Here is a 6,838-nt window from a genome sequence, read left to right as displayed (position 1 = left end):
TTAGACCACACTTGGAATACTGCATCCAGTTCTGGTCACCCTATTATAAGAAAGATGTGGATGCTTTGGAGAGGGTTCAGAGAAGGTTTACCAGGATGCTGCCTGGACTGGAGGGCTTATCTTATGAAGATAGGTTGACTGAGCTTGGAATTTTTTCATTGGAGAAAAGGAGGAGGAGAGGAGACCTAATTGAGGTATAAAAGATAATGAGAGGCATAGATAGAGTCGATAGCCAGAGACTATTTCCCAGGGCAGAAATGGCTAACACGAGGGGTCATAGTTTTAAGCTGGTTTGAGGAAAGTATAGAGGGGATGTCAGAGGCGGGTTCTTTTCACAGAGAGTTGTGAGAGCATGGAATGCATTGCCAGCAGCAGTTGTGGAAGCAAGATCATTGGGGACATTTAAGACACTGCTAGACATGCATATGGTCACAGAAATTTAAGGGTGCATACATGAGGATCAGTGGTCGGCACAACATCGTGGGCTGAAGGGCCTGTTCTGTGCTGTACTGTTCTATATTCTAATACAAATGATTGGCATGCTAAACCATTTCCGAGGGTAGTTCAGAGGCAGCTGTCACAGTTTCTTGCACTTCTGGTCAAACTCCAATTTCTTTCACCATCCAAGTTGATGGCTCAAACTTAAGATCTCCTGAAAGTCTGTTGCTCATGACTTGCCTCACACCAACTCTACTATTGGTGCCTATGGCTTAAGTTGTCATGTTCTTAAACTTTGGCCTTTTCTCCTTAAATGCATGTATCTTTGTTGCTTCCTCTAAAGATTCAAAAAACTTATCTGCTATTAAGGTTTTGGTCACTTGCCCTAATTTCTCCTTTTTTTAACATAGAATCTTTACAGGCCCAACGACCCAACAACTCCACACTGCCCTTCAAAGAGCAATCTACCCAGGCCCATTCCCCTACTCCATATTTTACCCCTGACTGATGCATCTAACCTGTACAGCACTGATTACTACAGGCAATTTAGCATGGCCAATCCACCTAACCAGCGCATCTTTCGATTGTTGGAGGAAACCCACACAGTCATGGGGAGAACATACGAACTCCACACAGACAGTTGCCAAAGGCTGGAATCGAACCTAGGTCCTTGGTGCTGTGAGGCAGTAGTGCTAATCACTGAGCCGACACTAAATGCCCTTATGCAGCATGCTGTTAAATCTGGTTTGATCTCACTCCAATGTTTTATTGTTAAAAATGTAATTGATGTGTTGAACTGGAAAACAAAAATAAATATTGACAATGTGCTTAACGAATTCACAATTCTTTTAACTCTAATGATAACTTCATCCCAAACCTGTAAGGTAAAGTTGCTATAGCCTGAGAGGGCATCAGGTCTGCTCTGTCATTAGAGAGTGAGAGATGACTGAATGTGGTTAGATCTGAGGGTTACCATTCCTCAAGTGAGGGTGAGGTTGAGAGGCTTAGGCCTTTATGGTGACTTCAGCCAATGTGGAAATTGAACCCATGCTGTATGCGTCACTCTGCAACCCAAACCAGCCAACTGAGCTAACTAATCCCGACCCCTGTACAGGGCTAAAGGATCACAGTGCTTTCAGAAATGCCCGACTCAGTCCCTAACTCTGAATCGATCGTGACGATTGTTCATTTTGCTATTGTTATCCTGTGTACCTTAATGCTGCTCATTCCCATTGAAGATTGTCCTATTCCTTACATCACCAATCTGTCCCCATTCCATTTCTTTATCCTTTACGAAATCAAACACAAGGCTAATGGTAGTCCATACATTTTAAAGTCTCTCCCCTCCAGAAGCTGGTTTGCCAATTGAAAAATGCTGAAACTGAGATTGATATGGTTCCCTAGGCTGGAGCATTAAGGTTATGAAAGTAAGGTTAACAGATAGATGTAAGCACAACGCAGCTAAGATGTGAGTAAAATTGACGTTTTGGGGTTACTGATATTATTCAAGAGTGTAAAGTGGGTGCTCGTACATCAGCTGCTTGTTTTACATCTTAATTAAATTTACGTTTGGAAGTGAAACTTGATATAAAAACAAGCTGGTAAATTGTTTCCAGCCATGTTACAGTATTGCATTAATCATGGAGTCATACTGGATATTTTACCAGTGCCAGCTCTATAAAAGAGCTAACCAATCTGTCTCATAGTCACCAATGTTTCACCACAGTGCTGAAAAAATCCATTTGATGGTTATATCTGCACAATTTTTGAAATTAATTATTGTATCAGCTTCCACCACAATCTGCTATCACTCCAGAATGCACTCCAAGACTTAACAACGTAAGTCCCGTATTTTTTGACCAAAATGATTATTTCCTGTTGAATGAAGTGGAGATGGGGACCTCAAATTTCAAGCAAAAGTACTGGCTGAATTGAAACACTTTCTCAATGCAGCCAGCCTCCTTTCACCTATTGAGCTCCTGGTTTGCAGGAATTATTTGGAGTAGAATGGAAAAAAAGAATTCAACAGCCAACAGTAGCTCTCCTGCTCCTCCAAAACAAATGGTAATTGTTTTGTTAGGACCAAATATAGTTAAAGAGGTGAGCCAGGTTGCAATGTAATCATATAATGTGAATATCCCTTCCTGTACATCATTGTTGGACATGTCGGCACAAATGATGTCAGGAAGAAGAGGAGGAACATACTACAGCGGGACTTCGGAGAACTAGGAAGAAGGTTGAAAAGCAGAACGTCCAGGGTGGTTATCTCCGGTTTGCTTCCAGTTCCTTGGGCTGGTGAGGCCAGAAACAGGGAGATAATGGACTTGAACGTGTGGTTGGGGAACTGGTGCAGGAAGCAAGGCTTTAAGTTCTTGGATCACTGGGGTATATTTTGTGGTAAGCATAAATTCTACAAGAGAGACGGTTTAAACCTTAATAGGTTAGGGACCAGCATTCTGGCATGCAGGTTTTCTACTGCAACACGGTTACATTTAAACTAAGTAGTGGGGGGAGGGAGGATGGGGGGGGGGACGAACTGGATGTTTAAAAAGGAAATAGAAGGGAAAGTTAGAACAAGAAAAGTCAAGAAAGACAACTGTATCAATGAGGCAGAAAACTCGGAAAGGGATCACGCTGTAAGGTTGAGTGAAATAGGGGTTGATGGGAAGGGTGAGGGCAGTAACAAATTAAAAATACTATACATGAATGCACGAAGTATTAGAAATAAGATGGATGAGCTTGAGGCTCTTTTGGAAATTGGCAGATACGATATTGTGGGGATAACTGAGACGTGGCTTCAAGTGGACAGGGCCTGGGAAATGAATATTCAAGGCTACACGTGCTATCGTAAGGACAGACTGATGGGCAGAGGGGGTGGGGTGGCCTTGTTGGTAAGGGAGGATATTCAGTCCCTTGTGCGGGAGGACCTAGAGTCAGGGGATGCAGAGTCAGTGTGGATAGAGCTGCGAAATACTAAGGATAAAAAGCTCCTTTTGGGAGTCATCTACAGGCCTCCAAACAGTAGTCTGGATGTCGGATGTAAGTTGAATCAGGAGCTGAAATTGGCCTGTCACAAAGATATTACTACAGTTGTTATGGGGTATTTCAACATGCAGGTAGACCGGGAGAATCAGGATGGTATTGGACCCCAAGAAAGAGACTTTGTGGAGTGCCTCAGAGATGGATTCTTAGAGCAGCTGGTGCTGGAGCCGACCAGGGAGAAGGCAATTCTGGATCTGGTATTGTGTAACGAACCAGAATTGATCAGAGACCTCGAAGTGAAGGAGCCATTGGCAAGTAGTGACCCTAATACATTAAGCTTCAATCTGCAATTTGAGAGGGAGAGGGTACAGTCGGAAGTGACAGTACTTCTGTTGAATAAAGGGAACTATGGAGCTATGAGGGAGGAGCTGGCCAACGTTCAATGGTGCAATACCTTAGCAGGGATGACCATGGAGGAACAATGGCGGATATTTCTGTGTATAATGCAGAAATTGCAGGATCAGTTCATTCCTAAAAGGAAGTAAGATCCCAGGAGGAGGCATGGGCGGCCGTGGCTGATGAGGGAAGTTAAGAAACGTATAAAGTTAAAAGAGTAAAAGTATAACATAGCAAAGATAAGTGGGAAAACTGAGGACTGGGAAACTTTTAAAGAGCAACAGAGGATTACTAAGAAGGAAATACGCAGAGGAAAAATGAGGTACGAAGGTAAACTGGCCAATAATATAAAGGAGGATAGTAAGAGCTTTTTTAGGTATGTGCAAGGCAAAAAAATGGTTACGTCTAAAATTGGCCCCTTGAAGACAGAAACAGGGGAATATATTATGGGGACCAAAGAAATGGCAGAAGAATTAAATGGGTACTTCAGATCTGTGTTCACTTGGCAAGACACAAGCAATCTCCCTGAGGTAACAGTGGCTGAAGGACCTGAACTTAAGGGAATTTATATTTGCCAGGAATTGGTGTTGGAGAGACTGTTAGGTCTGAAGGGTGATAAGTCCCCGGGGCCTGATGGTCTACATCCCAGGGTCCTGAAGGAGGTGTCTCGGGAAATCGTGGGTTGTTGGTGATTATTTTCCAGAGTTCGATAGATTCGGGGTCAGTTCCTGAGGATTGGAGGGTGGCTAATGTAATACCACTTTTTAAGAAAGGTGGGAGAGAGAAAGCAGGAAATTATAGACCAGTTAGTCTGACCTCAGTAGTGGGAAAGATGCTAGAGTCTATTATAAAGGATAAAATTACGGCCCATCTGGATAGTAGTAACAGGCTAGGTCAGAGTCAGCATGGATTTATGAAGGGGAAATCATGCTTGACTAATCTTCTTGAGTTTTTTGAGGATGTAACTCTGAAGATGGATGAGGGAGATCCAGTAGATGTAGTGTATCTGGACTTTCAGAAAACTTTTGATAAAGTCCCACATAGGAGGTTAGTGAGCAAAATTAGGGCGCATGGTATTGGGGGCAAAGTACTAGATTGGATTGAAAATTGGTTGGCTGATAGGAAACAAAGGGTAGTGATAAACGGCTCCATTTCGAAATGGCAGGCAGTGACCAGTGGGGTACCGCAGGGATCAGTACTGGGACCGCAGCTTTTTACAATATATGTTAATGATATAGAAGATGAGGGAGGTTCACGAGGTCAATTCCTGGAATGGCAGGATTGCCTTACATGGAAAGACTGAAGCGACTGGGCTTGTATACCCTTGAGTTTAGAAGACTGAGAGGGTATCTGACTGAAACGTACAGGATTATGAAAGGATTGGACACTCTGGCAGGAGGAAACATATTTCCGCTGATGGGGGAGTGCCGAACCAGAGGACACAACTTAAAAATACGGGGTAGACCATTTAGGACAGAGATGAGGAGAAACGACTTCACCCAGAGAGTGGTGGCTGTGTGGAATGCTCTGCCCCAGAGGGCAGTGGAGGCCCAGTCTCTGGATTCATTTAAGAAAGAATTGGATAGAGCTCTTAAAGATAGTGGAGTCAAGGGTTATGGAGATAAGGCTGGAACAGGATACTGATTGGGAATGATTAGCCATGATCATATTGAATGGCGGTGCAGGCTAGAAGGGCTGAATGGCCTACTCCTGCATCTATTGTCTATTGTCTATTGTCTAAGATGGTATCAGCAATAACATTAGCAAATTTGCTGATGATACAAAGCTGGGTGGCAGTGTGAAATGTGATGAGGATGTTAGGTGATTACAGGGTGACCTGGTCAAGTTAGGTGAGTGGGCAGATGCATGGCAGATGCAGTTTAATGTGGATAAATGTAAGGTTATCTACTTTGGTGGCAAGAACAGGAAAGCAGATTACTACCTCAATTGAATCAATTTAGGTAAAGGAGCAGTACAGAGAGATCTGGGTGTCCTTGTACACCAGTCAATGAAGGCAAGCATGCAGGTACAGCAGGTAGTGAGGAAGGCTAATAACATGCTGGCCTTCATAACAAAAGGAATTGAGTATAGAAGCAAAGAGGTGCTTCTGCAGCTGTACAGGGCCCTGGTGAGACCATACCTGGAGTACTGTGTGTAGTTCTGGTCTCCAAATTTGAGGAAAGACATTCTGGCTATTGAGGGAGTGCAGCGAAGGTTCACGAGGTCAATTCCTGGAATGGTGGGATTACCTTACACTGAAAGACTGAAGCGACTGGGCTTGTATACCCTTAAGTTTAGAAGGCTGAGAGGGGATCTGATTGAGAGATATAAGATTATTAAAGGATTGGACACTCTGGAGGCAGGAAACATGTTTCCACTGATGGGTGAGTGCTGAACCAGAGGACACAGTTTAAAAATACGGGGTAGACCATTTAGGACAGTGATGAGGAGAAACTTCTTCACCCAGAGAGTGGTGGCTGTGTGGAATGCTCTGCCCCAGAGGGCAGTGGACGCCCAGTCTCTGGATTCATTTAAGAAAGAGTTGGATAGAGCTCTCAAAGATAGTGGAATCAAGGGTTATGGAGATAAGGCAGGAAGAGGATACTGATTAGGAATGATCAGCCATGATCGTATTGAATGGTGGTGCAGGCTCGAAGGGCAGAATGGCCTACTCCTGCACTATTGTCTATTGTTCTATTGTTCTATTTGTAAATAGAAGACATTTATATTCAAAATGTCACTATTTTGATTTTTGAGACATACATATCACTTTCAGACAAAAATGTTTTGCAACATGAAATTTAGGATAAAAATAGACAATTCAGGAATTTTGATATAGATCAGGTAGCATAAACAAAGTTATTCCCATATTTTTGTTTCCACAGAATCTGTCTGACTTTGTTAATTGTTTCCAAAATGTTCTATTTTTGTGTAATAATAATCCATTTGCTTATCACACCAGGAACACAAATAGATTTTTAGTTAGAACAGCTGGAATTCAAGAGCATGGTGTTCTATAGCT

The sequence above is a fragment of the Chiloscyllium punctatum genome, chromosome 1 (genome assembly GCF_047496795.1).
Source record: "Chiloscyllium punctatum isolate Juve2018m chromosome 1, sChiPun1.3, whole genome shotgun sequence".
NCBI classification, from domain to species: domain Eukaryota; kingdom Metazoa; phylum Chordata; class Chondrichthyes; order Orectolobiformes; family Hemiscylliidae; genus Chiloscyllium; species Chiloscyllium punctatum.
This window is presented reverse-complemented; position numbering follows the sequence as displayed.